This window comes from Sapajus apella, unplaced genomic scaffold (assembly GCF_009761245.1).
Source record: "Sapajus apella isolate SASKATOON/1434 unplaced genomic scaffold, GSC_monkey_1.0 scaffold54, whole genome shotgun sequence".
NCBI lineage: Eukaryota > Metazoa > Chordata > Mammalia > Primates > Cebidae > Sapajus > Sapajus apella.
Window position 1 is genome coordinate 3,252,191 of NW_022436994.1, and position 20,591 is coordinate 3,272,781.

Here is a 20,591-nt window from a genome sequence, read left to right on the forward strand (position 1 = left end):
AAAAGCCCGATTCCTAGGTCACAGGGCAGAAGGAATAGGATTCCTCATTCATCTCCAAGGGCAGCTGGTGACTTTTGTCTGTTTATCTGTTGAAACCTATTTTGTGGACTTTAGCACTCTTATATTCTAAATTTTTGATATTCTGATGCTAGCCACCACCTTTTCCCAACTTCAAATAAGTTGCTCTCCCTTCCCAGCAAAAAAAAAAAAATTCTAGTTATGACAAACTGATCAACCATAAGGCCTCTTTTTACCCAGGAAATCCATTTGTGGTCTATGTGAGCTAAGGGTATCCTGCCTGACAATGATAAATGACCCAGGAATTGCATTCATCATAATAGCAATTATACCAGACTTGCACTGATATTGTATCTAATTTTTAAGCCTCATTTAGGCTCTATGTCTGACTGAACTTAATACTTTACAGGAGTAACATTAATTTTTCATTTGACTATGGATGATATTTCCTAACAGGCACACTGGTGTTTATTTCAGTGTAAGATCTTGACTCTTGATTTCCTACAATGCAATTTGCTCTCTGGTGCCTCCAGCAAATAGTCCCATCTACAGTTACAACTCTTGGAATCAGATAATAAAATGACCCGTGGGTCAGTGCAGTAAAGACATTTTGACATTGACTGATGTTTTAATAGCTTGTGATGACTTCTTGTGAAGAGGAGCCCTTGGAAATGGTCTTTCTTCTAGCACTTTCCACTCTTCTTTCTCAATTTAAGGTAGTGAATCAACGGTGCTTACTATTGTTTAACTGTGAGCCTTCCTTTCAGTTAAGTGGTGTTTTATGATGTTTTGCCATAAAATATATTTTATGAACCATCCCTAAAACTTTCACAAGGCTTGGAAAAAAATGTTCCCAGGTTTTGGATCTACTAAAATAAAACCTCCCCAAATGACAAACTATGTTAAACGTATTAATTGCCTCCCCTACCATGAGGAAAGCTTCCTCCTCCCTTAACACAAATTTTATATGCTACACTCCACATGAAATGTTCCATAGGGGTTTCCAGTCTACCTAGAAGAGCTCCCCACTCCTGCATGCTTTGATAGCACTCTTGGGTCTCCATTCTCTGGGAATCAGGGGTTTCAGAACGGACTGGACATTACCCTCCTATTTCTTCCCATCGACCTGAACAGCTAGCACTCACTCAGTGCTTCTGAGCTGCAGCCACTTACAGTTCTGTTTCTCGCTTGGATTAAAGCATGCCTAATGTTGAATTATTTACATCATATAAATTTAAAATCAGTAAAATCACTTATATTTTGACTTCAGTATTTATGAAGGTACGTTATTAAATATTTTTAATAACAACAAATGACAAAAATATCAGTATAAGCTGAATTCATTATATATATAATGTCTATGTATAATGAGTGTATATTTACTTCAGCATGCTTTCCATCTAAATATGGAAAAATTTATATTATTTAAATTAATACATCAATACAACTAGAATTTTAGTAATAGACTGTGTTCACTTTTGAGGCTGAGTTTTCACGTTATTTTGATTTTCCCAGATACTAGTCCTACTAGCGAAGCTTTTCAAAGGAGACCAGCTGGCTAAGATAATCCTTGTGTTCTTTAAAAAAAAAAAAAAAAAGAAATTGGACCGGGCACGGTGGCTCATGCCTGTAATCCCAGCACTTTAGGAGGTCCAGGTGGGTGGATCACAAGGTCAAGAGTTCAAGACCAGCCTGGCCAAGATGGTGAAACCCCGTCTTACTAAAAATACAAAAATTAGCCGAGTGTGGTGGCGCGCACCTCTAGTCCCAGGTCTACTCGGGGGGCTGAGGTAGGAGAATCGTTTGAACCCGGGTGGCGGCAGAAATTGCAGTGAGCCAAGATTGCGCCACTGCACTCCAGCCTGGGCGACAGAGTGAGACTGTTTCAAAAAAAAAAAAAAAAAAAAGAGTTTAACTTTTTAATTCCAGTGATGACATTAAATTATTTTACCCAATCTTTTTGCAACACATAATTTCACTGACTCTAACACCACTATCTGTCACTTTAAAAAATTTTTAACTCTAATTTTATCTTCTAGGATGCGTCATTTTTCCAAATACAATTATGTCATTCTAAGTCCCCCTTATTAGAAAACATATGTGACTGGTTTTCGTTTGTTTGTTTGTTTGTTTTGTAGGACTCCCCCTAAATGTCTTCTTTCTCTACAATCACATTTTCTAAAAGAAGCCATAATCCTGAATCTTTAGCTCCCATAGCTCCCAAGGTTACCTGTCTGTGCAGTGTGTCTCTCATCTGTGCAGTCATTCATCTGTGCACACCTGTATGTTTTCATTTTCTAAGTCAGGTTAGAATATCTCTCAATTTTATTTTCCCCCTCCCCTTCCCTCCCCTCTCCTTTTTGAGATGGAGTCTCACTCTGTAGCCCAGGCTGGAATGCAATGGTGTGATCTCGGCTCACTGTAACCTCCATCTCCCAGGTTCAAGCAATTCTCCTGCCTCAGCCTCCTGAGTAGCTGGGACGACAGGCACATGCCACCACAGCTGGCTAACTTTTGTATTTTTAGTAGAGATGGGATTTTGCCATGTTAGCCAGGCTGGTCTTGAACTCCTGACTTCAGGTGATCCATCACCTCATCCTCCCAAAGGGCTGGATAACAGGTGTGAGCCACCGCACTGGGCCAGAGCATCTCAATTTTCAATGATATTTCAATATTCATTACTAGCCATGTATAAAAAAATTACTCTCCCTGCTTAACTTCTGCATGTTGGAAATGTTCTAAATTAACTTTCTAACTGTTAATTTTACAATTTTTTCTTCAAGATCATAAAGGATCTGAAAAATTCCCACTGGTTTATGAAAGAATAATTTACTTATTCTCATTTAAATAATTTTTTTTTTTTTAGGTTTCCAAGCTTTGGAAAAAAAGTCTGGGCTCTGACAATAAATTTTCAGGTGCTATTTTCTCCTGAAATATTTGTGGGGATACTTATCATAGTAAAAAAGTGAATGCAATTCTCCTTGGGGAAATACAACCCAATTCCCTGGAGTCCTGTACATTACAGATATTAACATGCTCAAGCAACATAAAATGATCTTGAAAAGACAGTGAGATTAAAATGGCTGTATTTTATTTTTATGTGTATGCAGGGAATGCTTTCTGGCCTAGAGACTTGACACCAATCTCTGTGTGTGTGCTTGTGTGATTTTTCTGTGTGAGGTGGGTGCTCTGGCTTGGAGAAGCCCATTCAGCAGTCATGTCATCTTCCCTGAGTTCTCTCTTTACTGGCAGTGACACCAGACCCACCGGCCACCTCAGTACTCCGCTCCGGTTAAACAGCTTTGCTGTCCTTTTCCATGACCTTCCCATAAAACTTGACCGTCAATAAATCACGATTATTACTTACTCAACTTATCTTCATGGTTGGGTCTATCAAATCTTCAATTCTGCTTTTGCCAACTCAGAAAAACCACTGGGACATAATTTTTTAATATAATTGTCCTTAGCAACAATAAGAAAACAAGATTTTATTTAAATTTTAGGACCTTACCTTACCACTAACTTTGCATGGTACTCCCAACGGGGAGTCTGAAAGACACAGGGTGAGGTTTTCTGTATTCAGTGTTTATATAAATAGCCATGCAGTTCAAAAACATCTCCAAATATACTCTTCCAATTAAGTCACATCTTTTCACAAGCTCATCTTTTGAAATTATCACATTCCTATGAATAATTTAATCAAGTAATCAGATTGCCTAAAGCCTAATTTAATTCTACCATGTTCCGTAGGAGCCAAAGGCAGTTCTGGTGCATTGGAAAATTCCTAGAACAGACTCACTGCACCTTCGCAATGGACTTTCTAAAAGAGACTCCAAGGTTGAGCCATGGATGAGCTGCCCCTCCTTCTCTAAATGAATCATGCCAGATTGGATGGGAAGGGACTCAAGAGGACACACATCGAAACAGGCCCCCATCACCCAATTTCTAGAGATGGAGGAGCACAGTACCTGGGTTGCATGTTGCTTCTTGTCTCTTCTTTCTTATGACACCCAGGCATTCAAGAATTGAGAAACTGAATTGATTTAATCACTCATTCATTGATACTTCCAACATCCAACAGGCATTAATCATCACTCTATAGCACACTCCTGGTTTATCGCTCAGTGGCCAGGAGTGGTGAGGTCCTGGAAATTCAGCATCTGTCTTAGAATTGACTCATAATTGTCTGAGGAAAAGGTTCACCAACTTGCCCTGTTATTTTCATTTAGATATTTGTCCCGCCAAGAGATACTTGGGTTTTCATTTTTAACTTTTTATTTTAGGGGCATTTTATATTGTCTTGATTAGCAAGATTTTATATCATATTAATAGTACTACTGTTGCAGTTTTATTTTACCATCTTCATCTCTATCTTTCAATCTTTTATAACTGGAAGTATGTTTTTAATCCCACTAACAAGTGATTAAGAGAGACAGTGAAAAAATGAAAAAGCGTCAGTTGTGAGACAGAGAAAGGATGTCTCCTAGGCTTCCTGGTTTCTGATGCAGGTATCTAAGAGGATGGTAATCATGATGAATTTGCTGCAAATATGTTGCATTTAAGGACCATCCATAAGAAGATGTTAGGCAGTTTGTGACAAACTGGCAAGACCCCTGGACAACAGATGTGGAATTCTGCCTTGCCAAGACTCTTCCTCCCCCATCTTCCCTTCTAAAATATCCCTCCCAAACTGCTGCCACAGATAGCTGTTTCATAGATTTTAGGGGCAAGATATAGGTCTGCTTATAATATATCTTAAACATTATATAGTAAACACAATAATACATTAAACTTTAAAAATAATAATAGTATTGGTTTATAGCACAAATAACACAATAAATGCCATAAGTCTATATGATATAAATACATGCTTAAATGCATAAACAAAGAGAAGAAAAAGAACAAATCTTTTTTACAGAAGAACTCCAAATGCTACATGTAAATGAAGGAGTGAAACAGAAAATCACTGTTAGAATACCACCATAATAATTGCAGCAGATCCACAGATAAATACCAAAATTAGTAGGTGAAGCCTGAATGAGAAACAGGATATTAGCATAGCCTTAGCAGTTTCCCTCAGATATTTAGTGACTTTAAGATATGTCCCCAACTTCTTTAATATTCTTCCTTCTGGGAGGCAGAAATTCATTCTACCCGTTAGGTGTGAACTAGATTTAGTAACTCACTTCTAAAACAGAAGATATAGAAAAGGATAAAAATGATGACTTTGTAGTGGAGAAGCCTGGAAAACAGCACCAAGTGACCAAGGTTAACCTTACAAGGAATAACTCGTGTTGATATGATGTATCCCATTACCTGATTCAATGAGAAGGGCAATTTGGTTTAATCTGACATTTGCTCATGATTAGACTGGGGTTATACATTGTTCGGAAGAATATAGGATAAAACCAAATTGAATGACATGCTCTAAAATATCTGATCCGTCTCTAAAAGACTGTCAAGGGCAAGCAGAGGCACAGAGTAGACTGAGAAACCATGACAGTGAAATGCAAATCAATGTCCTGGAACAGAAAAGGCATCTTAACAGAAAGACTTTTGAATAGTTTCTGTAGTTTTGTTAACGGTATTCTACCAATGCTAATTCTTTAGTTTTGGTAAGTTTACCATGGTTATACAACTTATTAACATTAGGGGAAGAGGAGTGAAGAGCATCCAAAACCTCTCTGTGTTGCCAGGCGTGATGGCTTACGCCTGGAATCCCAGCACTTCGGGAGGCCGAGGCGGGTGGATCATGAGGTCAAGAGATCGAAACCATCCTGGCCAACATGTTGAAACCCCGTCTCTACTAAAAAATACAAAAATTAGCTGGCCGTGGTGGTGCACGCCTGTAGTCCCAGCTACTCGGGAGGCTGAGGCAGGAGAATTGCTTGAACCCGGGAGGCAGAGGTTGCAGTGAGCCAAGATCAGGCCACTGCACTCCAGCCTGGTGCCTGGTGACAGAGCAAGACTCTGTTTTTTTTTTTTTTTTTAAAAAAAAGACCTCTCTGTATTATGTTTGCAACTCTTCTGTAAATCTACAAGTATTTCAAATGAAAAGTTTTTAAAATGTAATAGAGTAAATATTACTCCTGTTGATTATTGTAAGGTTAACAGTCACGCAATTTAAGATCCCGTAGCACCAATCAAATAAACGTAGGAAATGAGAGTAAAAGCCTTGACTGTCCCTACAAAAATTAAACCTCACAAAAGTCATCCAAAATCATTTACCCTTTGCTGCTTTTGGAGGAGCTGTGATTAAAAATAGAAAAGAGGAGGTGAAGTAGGTCATGTAGCAGAGATGGCTGCTTTTGGCACCACATAATCTGTTAGGATGAAACAGTTACAGACACCAGACACCAGGACCTTAGAAAAGCCCTGTGGACAGTTCTGAGGGTGTGATGGTGGAGGAGACTCTGGTAGGAAGACAGATGCCTTGTTGACTCTCTAGAGCTCTGAGCTGACTCCACCATGCACAGCACTGTGGCTACTTCATCAGCCTGGAGGAGGCAGCTTGGCCTGCAGCGTGGGGCAGAATATGGAGAGAAGGTCAGAGGATCACAGCTTTCGAACTAAACTGCAGGTAACTACAGGCAAGAGATGAGTGTAACAATGGGCCTGTGAACAATGACACAAAACAGGGAAGGCCACACTGGACTTGTGACATCAGAAACACCCAAATCCCCATCTCTCTCGGAGACACAGATAGAAACAACATCAATCTTCAATCTATAGGTAGAAGAAATTCAATGGATGGGAACACACATAAATTAAAGTGTTTGTCCGCTGGGTGCGGTGGCTCACGCCTGTAATCCCAGTACTTTGGGAGGCCAAGGCAGGCAGATCATGAGGTTAGGAGATAGAGACCATCCTGGCTAACACGGTGAAACCCCATCTCTACTAAAAGTACAAAAATTAGCCAGGTGTGATAGTGGGCGCCTGTAGTCCCAGCTACTAAGGAGGCTGAGGCAGGAGAATCACTTGAACCCAGGAGGCGGAGGTTGCAGTGAGCAGAGATAGCACCACTGCACTCCAGCCTGGGTGACAGAGCAAGACTCCATCTAAATAAATAAATTAATTAATTTTAAAAAAGATTTTGTCATGGTTTACATGTTATTTTGAAATTCTATGACTATGTACTCCTTTTGTCTTATTCTTGTCATGGGCCCATTTTGTCTTTAATAAAATGATTTCCATTCATCACTCTATCCCAGTTTCCTCTATTCATAGACACTTTAGGTTAATAATACATTCTTTATGAAAGGAGGTTCATCAAAATCTCAGAAGAATGTTCATTATATCTCAAATATCTGTCAGATCACCCACAAAAGATGTTCTGAATTTCTTATTCCTAATTCTCAGTGGTCCTGCAGCTAACATAAAATATTTTCCTAGCCAGAGGGGCAGAGTGGCTGTTTCCTTTCCTTTCCCTTCCTTCTTTTCCTCCTTCTGTTCTTATCTTTTATTTTTTCCCCTTTTCCTTCCTTCCTTCCTCTTTCCTTCCTTCCATCTTTCATCTGTGAGAAGCTTTATTGTTGCTATTGTGATTGTTACATACTAGGAACAACAAGCCTTGCAAACGGAAAGGAATTCTGGTTTAAACAATTGCAGACTGATGCTCAGTGGCTTATTCAGCATTTAGTGTGTGGACTACGTAGGACTTCGAGTAACACACTCTTGACTGCTCAGCTACAAGCTGAAGATACAATTATGACATTGAATCAGTCTGAGCTCTCCTTCTTGTTCGTCTATCTTTATCTTACCATTTTATAGGAGAAATAGTTGGAGGGTATCAAATGTATAAGCAAGAGAGCATTACAAGTTAAAAGCTAGAAGCCACTCAGAGTAATTACCTCTAGTATGGCAATCATGACTGTCTTATAAATAAAGGTTTCTATGATGTCTAATACTCTTTTCTGACAGAAGGTGAAGTTCATTTCTATCCTCTTCTTTGCTTCAATATATTCTCAGTCATTCCTATTAACTGACACTAAAGGAGCTTATTAGTTGTGTCATTAGTCACCATTTCCCAGGGTAGAAAAGTGATTAAGATATATGAAATATAGTCATTGATTATGAGGAGGAAAGCTGGATTGGAAATAATGCCTGGAATTGAAAGACCAGATGAGCTGCCTAAGTAGAAGAAAACAGTTCAGACAGAGCTGAACAGGCAAGCCCCAGGAAGGTAGACAACCAAAGGCAGAGAGTTTCAACCAAAGAGCAGCACCAACCTCACTCCATGTAGTCTACAGGCATGGGTAGCCTTTTCTGACCGGAGCCTCCTGCACCAGGGCTGCTGCTCTCATTCTCCCTCTTTGCCAGTTACCTGCTGCTTTGTTTCTCTCTCTGGCAGCAAGCATTCAATGTGGACACATGGAGAGATCCCAAGGGAGTCAGGAGAACAAGTATTGTCGTCTTTTTCATTTTGAATGCCTCAGAGTTACTGGTGGAATACAGAGCAGCTCCTGAGAGCACTGCACTTTCCTGCTGCATGATTGCCACCTCTATGCATCCTCTGAGGTGCTCAAGTTAGCCTCCAATTCTCTGGCGTAGACAGATGAAAAGTTGATGAGAACCGACAGGTGAAAATTTGCCTGCAGAGCAGGTCATTTCTCTGTCCTATCACCTTGCTCTTTAAAACTTGGTTGCAGTGTTCCATCAGTAAGTGGAAGCCTAGGCTTGCCAGCCAGTCTCAGAGCCATCAGGCACTGTCCCTCTGCGTACAGTCTACCGTTTTCCTACCTAACATTCACTGCGGTTGCCAGTCTCCATGTCGTTGCTTGTCCTGTGTTCTCTGCCTTCTCCATCCGTCTCAGAATTCTAATCATCTGAAACGTTGGAAGTCAACTGTTAGCCTCTTAATCAAAGGCTCCTCTGCAGTACTCTCCACAACATAAATAAGTGATTGCATCCCTGCTGTCGTGATGCTCTGCTGTACATAATTACTGGCACATCATCCATTCGTAACTCTAAGATTATATCCTAAGTGCTTAAAAAAAGACCACGTGTGACTCATCTGTGTAACCTGTTTAGCATTTATCACACTTCTTGGCACATAAGCATCTCCTAATAGTCATCATGAAAGTCACCACAATGATCATATTTTACCTTCAAAATGTGTTTACTCCTATCTTAGAATCAAGGAATATATATATTTTTTGTCTGTTGTGTGGAGGAAAGAAACACTGCAAATATGCACTAGATATAGCAGAATTCTCTGGATGAAGAAGGGGCCAGGCATAGTGGCTGCCCTTAAAAAGCTCACAGTGAAAGAGCTGGGGCAGACACGAGGCGTGTCCAACATAGTGGCGGGGTGTCAAGGGAGAGATTTGTTCTCAGTGTTGTGGGAATGCAAAGGTGGAGGTGATTGGTTTTACTGGAGGAAAAGAGGCAAGAGGACCAAACATTTTAGAGAACAATTATGGATGCAAACCTGGCCCAGCTGAGAAATGAGAAAAGGGAAATCCAGGCGAGAGAAGAACCCACACACAGCATGGAGCTGAACTGTGAAGATGATCATAGACCGAGATTACAAAGAGACATTCCACTAATAATACAAAGTGGCCACCACACTGATGTCTCCAAACGCTGTCTGATAGCCACACACATTCACAGATAAAATGACTTGGCATAAGATATTAAAGGAAGGATATCTCACACCTTAGATTTGGGTGGATGGGTATTTTGATGGACGGGGTAACCTTTGATCAGAGTCTTCAATGACTAATATAAGTTAAACCAGGCAAGGAAACAGAAGAGAGCCTTATAGAATGGGACTTTGGTTTGACCAAAATCTGGGATTCATGCCTGTAATCCCAGAGCTGGATACTACAGTATATTTAAACATTGCAGAAATAAATTTGGCTAGAACAGAAGATATAGCAAGTGGCATCAGGAGATAAGCTTGATAAGACATTGAGAGCTTTAACATTATCCCAAGATCTTGGATTGTATTCTGTTTAAAAAAACATTGAAGGCCGGGTGCAGTGGCTCACGCCTGTAATCTCAGCACTTTGGGAGGCTGAGGTGGGTGGATCACTAGGTCAAGAGATCGAGACCATCCTGGCCAACATGGTGAAACCCCGTCTCTACTAAAAATAAAAATAAAAAAAAAAAAACTAGCTGGGCGTGGTGGCACGTGCCTGTAGTCCCAGCTACTTGGGAGGCTGAGGCAGGAGAATTGCTTGAACCAGGGAGGCAGAGGTTGCAGTGAGCTGAGATCGCACCACTGCACTCCAGCCTGGCGCCTGGCGATGGAGCGAGACTCTGTCTCAAATAAAACAAAACAAAATAAAAAAACATTGAAGATTTCTGAGCAAGCAAATTACGTGTTAGAAGGCAGGTTAGATGAATAGATACACAAAACGTGGTAGAAACATACGATAGAATGATCATTCAGCCTTCAGAAGAAAGGAAGTTCTGACACATCATAGCATGGATGAACCTTGAGGACATCAGGCCAAATGAAACAAGCCAGTCACCAAAGGACAAATACTGGATGATTCCACTTACATAAGGTCCCTGGAGCAGTCACCATCATAGAAATAGAAAATGGAATGCCGGTTGCCAGTGGCTGGGGAGGGGTAATGAGTTGCTGCTTCAGAAGCCCAGAGTTTTGGTTTTATAAGATGAAATGAGTTAGGAAAATGGGTGGCAGGGGTGGCTGTGAAGCAGGAGCGGTGAAAAGCAAACCTCTCCAACAGCAAACTGAGGAAGGCAGTGGCTTTTCATTGGGTCGGGAGCTGAACGGACAACAACCTCATTTACTGAGCTCCCCGAGAGGCAGCTTCTTTTCCCTTTTATAGGTTTACAACGCTAAAGGGCAAACTGATGTGAAACTGCGTCATTGTCCATTGGCTGGACGTCCGACCTTACAATCTTTTGGCTTCACTGATTTGCTAGTTCATATGCAGCGCAAGTGGGAACAGGCAGGGAGGTGGCTTACAGAGAAAACACAAAGGAAGTAAATTATTAGTTGGCAGAGGTGTTTCCAGGAGGGAGCCTGGGCCGTGCAGACGTGGGGACGTGACCCAGTGCCGGGCTCCAGCTGATAGGGATAACATTCATTTGCAACTCTTTCAAGGCTTACAGATAGCATAGATGCTGGGAACCAAAAATGGAGTATTTTCCCAGCTTTTTAGTATTTTCTTTTTTCACCCTCCTCCCCATTGAGAGGGGAGGAGGAGGTGGAGGCCAGGAAGCGAGAGGAGGGGAGGGCGTCTCTCCTCTCCATTGCAAGATATTATGGACACAATATCACTGAATTTTGCACTTTATATGGTTAAGATGATAAATTGTATATGGCTGTACCACAATTTAAGATGATAATAGTAATAAAGAAACTCATTTTGAGTGAGCGCTTCCAGCAGTAAAATCCTCAGCGTTGTATTGTTAGCAAGGGTGATGATGCCCTGATGATGGAGGACTGTGGCAGCATCCCATCTTCAGCTCTCTGGGCATCACTTTTCTTACTACCTGCCCCACAGTGTTGTGAGTTTAATTTTTTTGAAAACAAACTTAGGCTGGGAGCGGTGGCTCATGCCTGTAATCCCAGAACTTTGGGAGGCTGAGGCGGGTGGATCACCTAAGGTCAGAGTTTGAAATCAGCCTGGGCAACAAGGCAAAACCCCATCTCTACTAAAAATACAAAATTTAGCCAGGCATGGTGGAGGGTGCTCGTAGTCCCAGCTCTTTGGGAGGCTGAGGCAGGAAGAATGCCTTGAACCCAGGGGGCAGAGGTTGCAGTGAGCTGAGATTATGCTACTGCACTCCAGCCTGGGCAACAGAGCGAGACACGGGCTCATAAAACAAGAGAAACAAATAAACAAAAAACAAAGAGAGGGAGACATGCTAAGTAAGATTAATCCTGAAGCAATAGGCTTCATTTCCATGTTAGAGTATGAAAACATTTTGGGCGATGGCTTTGTGACAAGTACTGTGCTTCTGTGCTGGAGAGAGTGCACGGAGGCGCAGCAGCGCCCGGCAGGACGAGCAGCACGAGGTAAGGAACGTCGCGGCAACGGTGGATGGGTAAATACTGTGGACGTGCATGTGCCACAGTTCCCCATGCTGTGCCTGCCTGGGCGATGAGGGGAACCTCTGATGGCGTGGACAGCATGTCCCTCGATTGTTTTGTGGGACAGCCACAACCCTAAGTAAGCCATGCCCGTCCACAGAGTATTTTCAGGAGATCGTAGGGTATGCCAGCATGTGAGGTAACAAGCATCTCCTTTTTGGCCAGCCTGGCTGTTTCTTGGCCATGTCCCCCTGAAGAGCACTGTCCCCCGCGGTGCAGCTGCCTCACCAGGGTGCCTGCTGAAGTCCTTACTGAGTACGCTGCCATGGGGCACTGGTACGCTGCTCTTCTCAAAATGACTACAGTGTGCCAAGCTACTAATGTCTACAGGACCGATGCAACAAAACTACTAAGGATTTGCTGGAGAAATGGAGGAGATTCCATTCTCTGAGACCTTAATGTCAACTGTATTCCACCGGCCTTCACAGAATGCCTTCTTGTAAAATAACATCTCACAATGATTTTTGTGAAAACGGACCTGAAATTTCTCTCAAAGCCTGTTTCCCTCAAACCCAGGTAAATGTTCCCAAGGGTCTTGGCAGGAGGTCCATCTGCTGACACAGTGCTGGCCTCAGAGCAGCCTTACTCTTTGATTTTATAGGTCAAATGCACTTGCCTGACTTTTACTTCCCTTAAGAAGAGTTCTTTAAAAATAAGTCTTTGTGCACGCGGACAGACCCTTGGTGAACTTGTGCCTCCTCCAGAAGTGCTCATTCATTAATCCCAGGATGACCTTGGTTGAAATTCAAACTGGGATAATCTCTACCCCTGGCCAACAGAATAAACACATAGAGCAAAACGTAGTGCTGGAGATCCCACGAGGAATGACCCATATTTGCTAATGTAAGAAAACACCCAATATGTAGCCACTGCTATCCATACTTCTACTGACACCATAAGCACAACTGACCTCAACTGCAATATTGTACTTTTAAATATTTATTTAATTTCAATATCTAAGAAACACGTTAAAATCAAAAGAAAATGGTATGCATCATTGCGGGTATAACTAATCAGTAAGACCGTCTCATCCTGAATAAGCATAAGTGGGCAGCCAGCTAATGTTGCATTTCTGAGGGCAGAAGGCTGAGTGATCTTTGCTCACCAAAATGCAACTAATCTCCAGAAATAATTTAATAAAGGAGACATTAATAACCTTCATGTTTGTCTCACTACAGATTTGTATTTTTAAATGTCTAAGGTACTGTTACATACTTAACCAGCACTTGTCTGACAGACAGTCATCTGTAATGTAAGGACTGCTCTGTAGGACAGTGGCTCTGACGCCGCCCTGCTCCCCGCCCTGCTCCCCGCCCTGCTCCCCGCCCTGAGGCACTGTGGAGCGCTTGCAGGGCTGCCTGAAGAACGGGGAGGCTGTGCTCACAAGGCAGGTTGCTTTCACCTGCTCTGCGAGTCGCTCTCCTTCTATTTTTCTCATGTATTTAATTTCTGCAAAAGGTTTTGTATGCAAAAAAAAAAAAATGCTGTTTGAACAAAACAAAAGTAATGCAATGTTTCTGTCTAATAAATGAAGAAAAGACTAGTAAATCAGATATTTGGACACTGTGTCATAGAATAAAAGGCCTTACGTTAAAAAGGAAGGGAGGGAGGGAGGGAGGGAGGAAGGGAAGAAGGAAGGAAAGAGGGAAGGAGGAAAAGAGAAAAGAAAAAAGAAGACAAGAAAAGAGAAGAGAAGAAAAAAGAAAGAAAAGAAACGAAACCAGCAGCCCAGAAGCACTCTGCAGCGTTCACCCAGGGGACGGCAACCCATGGACTAGCCCACATGGTCATTCGGTGTCCACTCCAGCACTAAGCTTGAAAACTCTGTTTCTTCTGATTAATCCATGGGCCATAGGTTTTATGTCATGAGGCATCCATTTAGTTCATTATTAATGACTGTACTTCATCATCAAAATTTTTTTTGATTATAATTCATTTTTTTTCTTTACCAACTACATTCCCCTATATGTTATATGGACAAAAACATCCTCCTACAGAACCAAAACCATCTGTTTTATGTCATCTACATCATCCGGTCTAGTATTTTAAAAAAAATTTATTTTGGTGAAGAGTAAATTAATTCTTATATGTATTTAATTTACTGGGGCTTGTATTAACAGAAGAAGTTACCCTAGCTATAAAATGTTGCCATGTATTATACATCTTATAGACCAGTATATGGCAGAGTTCTTTGTTCTGCTTGTTATTTAATTGGACACATTAAGTTCACCATTTTCACACCAGACATTAAATAATCAAGGGCCCAGCTGGGTGCAGTGGCTCATGCCTGTAATCCCAGAACTTTGGGAGGCTGAGGTGGGTGGATCACCTGAGGTCAGGAGTTTGAGATCAGCCTGGACAACATGCCAAAACCCCGTCTCTACAAAAAATACAAAAATTAGCCACGCATGCTGGTGCATGCCTGTAATCCCAGCCACTCAGGAGGCTGAGACAGGAGAATTGCTTGAACCTGGGAGGCCGAGGTTGTAGTGAGCTGAGATAGTACCACCACACTCCAGCCTGAGCAACTAGAGTGAAACTCCATCTCAAAAATCATCATCATCATCATCAAGGGTCCAGTGTTCAAAGGCTTAACTCGCTGAAGCAAAGACATGTCCTCCCATTATGCTTTGTTGGTTCAGTTTTTCTCAGCATCAAACTCACCCCGTATTCTGTGAGGCTGAGTGAGGGAGCCAGAAGCCCTCCTTCCCACACCGCCTGACAGCTGACTTCCTGCTGCAATGGAGACCTGAGAGGGAGACTCACGGCTGGGAGAAGGAAAGGAGGCACTTCTTTCCTGTGTCTTATTCCTGGCAAGGATCCCTCAGTGGCAGATTCTTATGCCTGTTTTTTTGACCTTCTGAGTACTTGATGGAAAATGAGTCTCCTTAAAGGTCTAAGCCTCAGCTGTGCTGTCCCCTTGTTGAGTGTTCAGCTTCTCAATACCTGCTTCTCTATGCCCTGCACTCAGCATCTCCTGTGAATAATCTATAACACCAGTTCTGCTGTCCCAACTAGATCTGGACACATGCAGCCTTCAATCTTGGAAAAGCAAACTCATGGAAGTTAAATTGTTTCCAGTCTCAAACCATCATTCTCAGCAAACTGACACAAGAACAGAAAATCAAACACTGCATGTTCTTACTCATAGTCAGGTGTTGAACAATGAGAACACAGGGACACAGGGAGGGGAGCATCACACAGGGGGGAACTAGGGGAGGGACAGCAGGGGGTGGGGTGTTGGGGAGGGATAACATGGGGAGAAATGCCAGATATACGTGATGGGTATGGAGGCAGCAAACCACATTGCCATGTATGTACCTATGCAACAATCCCGCATGTTCTTCACATGTACCCCAAAACCTAAAATGCAATAAAATATATAAAAATAAAATAAAATTAATTTAATTTTTTAAAAAAGAGGTTAAATTGTTTCCAGTCTCATGGATAGCTAAAAGATTATAGAATTCTAAGGTTGGAATGATCCTCACAGATCATGGAATTTTCAATTTACAGATGAGCTCTGCATTTTAAAAGTTTTAAAAGTTAGGCAATTAACACAATATGATTCAGCCAATAAATGGCAGAACTAAAACTCAAGTTGATGTTTTTGGTACATACTTTCATTTGAATTTAATTTTTATGTTCAAAATGCATTGTAGAAGATCCAAAATAACATGCTTTAAATAAAGCTATTGTCAATGAGAAGTAAATTGAGAGTTTTGGATGGAAAAAAAAGGAACCAGTTTCTTTTAATTCCTATCATTTTGTACATAGCAATTAATTAATTTTCCTAGTCTATTTTCCTTTCAACATGGCCAAAACAGGCCTTTTTTATACATTGACACATTCTCCAGAATCCCACAGATGGAAGAGCAGAACTTAAGAGATCAAATTGGGCTGGGCACTGTGGCTCAAGTCTGTCATCCCAGCACTTTGGGAGGCTGAGGCAGGTGACTCACAAGGTCAGGAGTTCAAGACCAGCCTGATCAACATGGTAAAACCCCATCTCTACAAAAAAAAAAAAAAAGAAATCAAACTGAGCTGAAAATGAATCCATCTCTGTATAGAACATCTGACCAAATGTTTCCAGGTCTCGTCAATTAGAACTCTTGACCTGTGCACTTTTTATGCTTAACAAAGCTCCCTTAAATTCATTGCTCATTAAGCATGTCTCGTCACCCCGAAGTCTTGAACAGACAATTCACATGAACAGACTGCCTCCAAGTTTTTGATGTTAAGCCCCACTAAACATATGCTTAATGTCTCAACATTTCAAACCAATTTGTAATAAGCAACATTTCATGGTAAGTTTGTATCTTTGACAGTAACTTAAATCTTTCCTTTTTAGAGTTCTGCTAATGTTTTTTGACCTTGAATACTAATAGCAAAATGGTCTTAAATCATTATATTATTTTTAACCAAAAAATGTGCTTCATATTGAAAATAAGCTCTTCAAAATAAATTTGAGCCTTTACAACCTAATTGAAAGGAAAAATGAATGTTTTGATTTTCCTAAGAAAAGGAGTACCTCTCATTTTTTATGGATATTTCAAGAGTTTTAGCTCTGTTTTAATTTATTTATGTCCAGAAAGGCAAGACATGATTTTTATTTGCTACCATTCTTTTCACTTAAAAGGTTTACAACTATTGCAAACTAAACCCATGCCGAAATCATAATGAAATTGAGATTGTAGTTTTACTTTTGATTTGTTTTGTTTTTAGATATGAGAGACTATCTCGGCTTAAGAAACATAATTCAAATATTTGAAATATCAAATGAAGTAAATTCATTGTAAGATTTTCAGGAGAGAAAAACTGTCACGAATTTCTATCTTAGTAATAAAAGTATGCTTATCATGGAGGAGGCCTGTAATCCCAGCACTTTGGGAGGCTGATGTGGGTGGATCACTTGAGATCAGTAGTTTAAGAGCAGCCTGGCCAACATGGTAAAACCCCATCTCTACTAAAATTACAAAAATTAGCTGGCATGATGGTAGGTGCCTGTAATCCCAGCCACTTGGGAGGCTGAGGCATGAGACTCATTTGAACCTGGGAGGCTGTGAGCCTCCCAGCGAGCCAAGATCACACCACTGCACCCTAGTTTAGGCAGAAACTTTAAAGAGTCTTTTGATATACAAAGGCAAACACAATACAAGTACAAAGTGAAGAGCTAAATTTCTCTGCTTAATAAAGAGAATTGACAGCCAACTGAAATAAAGCAAGAGTGAGATTTAAGAAACAGGAATGGAGGAGAATCAGATGACCATGAAACATAGAAACCGCAAAGGAACTGGGTGATACCTCCAATTTGATTTGAAGTTGCAAAGAACAGGGTGACCTTAGCTAACACCTAGGTTATATTAATACAATTGCACTATCTTATCATGACATGTACAGGCTAAGCAAAACGTTCTCTCCATAGATTAAAAAATTGGGAATTGAGACTATTTGTCTTGATGTGGTGAAAGTCACAGGCTCTTGGTCCCCTAAAGTTTCATTACAAATCACTGACATGAAACAGATTGATTAAAGAAGAAAAGGCATACAAATTTATTTAACATATATACACAGGAGCCTTCAGAATGAAGACCCAACTTCCCAATGAGTTAAGGAATCTTATTTGGAGGTTAAAAAAAAAGCGGGGGGCCTTAGATTCTGGTAAAACAGGTCATTGGAGAAAGGAGAACAGGCTTGGCTAGCAAAGGTGGCCATGTAATGCAGATAAAGACTTCCTTAGAAAGAATAGAGGGAAAGTGTTTCTATTTGGACTTTTAAAGATGTCTGCCACTCTCAATCTCTCCTAGATCCAGGAAAAGCACAGAAAGGGGATACCTGGCTGCATTGATGGAGATTCCCTACAGATGCAAATTTTCCCCTCAAAAGACAGCTTTGCAGGGCCACTTCTGCCTGCTGGCCAAGTGACAGCCATGTCAAATTATGTGAAAGAAATATATTTTGAGGTAAAATATTTTAATTTTCTTCCTTTTTTTTTTTTTTTTTTTGAGTTGGAGTCTCGCTGTGTCACCCAGGCTGGAGTGCAGTGGCACAATCTCAGATCACTGCAACCTCCACCTCCTGGGTTCAAGTGATTCTCCTACCTCAGCCTTCCAAGTAGCTGGGACTACAGGTGCACATCACCATGCCTGGCTAATTTTTTGTATTTTCAGTAGAGACAGGGTGTCACTGTCCTAGCCAGGCAAGCTCTTGATCTCCTGACCTCGTGATCTGCTCACCTCAGCCTCCCAAAGTGCTAGGATTGCAGGCATGAGCCACAGGGCCTGGTCAGTTTTCTTCAATAGGAACAGGTTCATTAGAAAGTGGATGGGAGTTAATCCATTTCTTTTCCATTACTTATTCATCTACATGTAATGGCCCAGTGGATGTGTCTTGTCTGCTTCACAGATAAAACCAGTTCACTCAGATAACAGTATTGCAATAGAGAAAGAGTTTAATTAGCACAGAGCTAGACAAGCAGTAGTTGGAAAGGTATTACGCAAATCAGCCTCAGAACACTCAGAGGCTAGAGTTTCTCAAGGATTTTTTTGGTAGGCAAGGGGCTAGGGAGTGGGAAATGCTGATTGGTTGAGTTAGGAATGAAACTTCAGGAGGTCAAAGCTGGCCTCTTGCACTCAGTCATTTCCTGAGGAGGAGGTCACAAGACCACTTGTGCCAGTTTCTCAGCATGAGTGACCAGTCCAGGTGGGTGGCACCAGCTGGTCTGTCAGAATGCAAGTTTTGAAAGATACTGCAAGTTCTGACATACTGCAAGGTTTTACAATAGTGATGTTTCCCTCAGGAGCAACTGAGGAGGCTGCAAACTTTGTGACCTCTGGTTACATAACTACTGAGCCATCGTTTTAACTTTGTGGCTAATTTGTTGGTTTCACCCAGGCAGTTTCAGTCCCTGAGCAAGGAAGGGGTTAATTTAGGGAAGGGGATGTTATTCATTGTTGTTTTAAAGTTAAACTATAAACTAAATTCCTCTCACAGTTAGCTAGGCCTGTGCCCAGGAATAAATGAGGGCAGCTTGGAGGTTAGAGGCAAGACGGCATCAGTTAGATCAGATTTCCGTCAGCGTCATAATTTTTCTATGTCAAATTTGTCTGACTGTGAAAATTTTACAAAGGCAGTTTTATAGGTGGGTAAGATTAACAAAATCAGTGTATTCTATAATTCAACATAGATTATAGTACTGTTAATGTAATTCCAGTTCTGTAAGAATTTATGTTTTTAAATAAGATTTAAAATATTTACTAGTTAAAAAAAATATATTTTATAAACATTTTAAATAAGTCATAATTTCCTTTTTTCTGGAAAAAAATTAATTTTTACATATTTGAGTCTTGATGCTCTTTTTACATTACCTTATACTATTGTTATATGGTTTAATAATAAGTTTAAATGTTATTAATCAGTCACCCTTTTTAATAGTATCTTTTGAACTTGTTTTTGTGAAAAAGAGAACAAAAATAAAGTTCCTGCCACTTTACTTCTGTTGGGCTCACTCTAAGCTTTGTAAGTTACACTAACATTTTTATATTACCTAGATTAAAATATATAAGTTATTCTCTAACAATAACACAGGCTTTTTGTACTATAGGTTTATTGTGGCTTTCTTAACTTAATGAAACAATATATATAGCTGTTTTATTGTGTTAATAGTAAATATTATTACTAAACACAATTACAGGCATACCCATTTTTAGATTGCATTCTAGCCCGGGCAATAAAGCAACACCCCAGTTCTCTCTCCCTCTCCCTTTTCCTCGTTCTTCCTCTCCTTCATTTTTTCTTATTTTTATTATTCTTTCTCTTTCTTCCTTTCTCTCTTTCTTAAAATAAGTAAATAAATAAATAACTTTTAAGAATAAAAAAATAAAAACAAAAACAGGTAGGCCTCTAATGTGAGTGACTAATCCTCTTACAAAAAAAAAAAAAAAAAAAGTAAATATTGCAGAACCAGTAATGTGACTAAGCACATGGATAACATAAATCTGTGCTATCAAGTCCTATCCTTAGAAGAAAACAAAATAAAGGTCAAACCTTAAAAACTTCTAATTTTTTCATGTATCTCATGAAAATAATGTTTTCCTGTATTTCATTCTAATTTTGGTTGAATATTGAACACACACACACACACACACATGGGTGTAACTTTTAAAATTCTACAAATCTGCATGTATAAAATACACATATTTATGGTAAACTTAACTGCTAATTTAAGTTGTTATAGTAAAAATTGTATTCTTTCAGAATTTTGAAGGTGTTGCATTGATGTCTTTTATCCAGTGCTACTGACAAGAAAGCATTTGTAAGTTGATTTTTCACTCTTTATATAAGCCAGTTTAATGCTGCTTTGGCTGTTCAGGACTTCAATGGCTTTTGCAGATGCCCAGTTCGGGCTGAGTCATGTTTCTGCCCTATTGGGTGGGCCATTCTCACCCGAACCATTCTCTACCACAGGGCACGTGGCTGCTCAGATCTTTATTTATTCCTC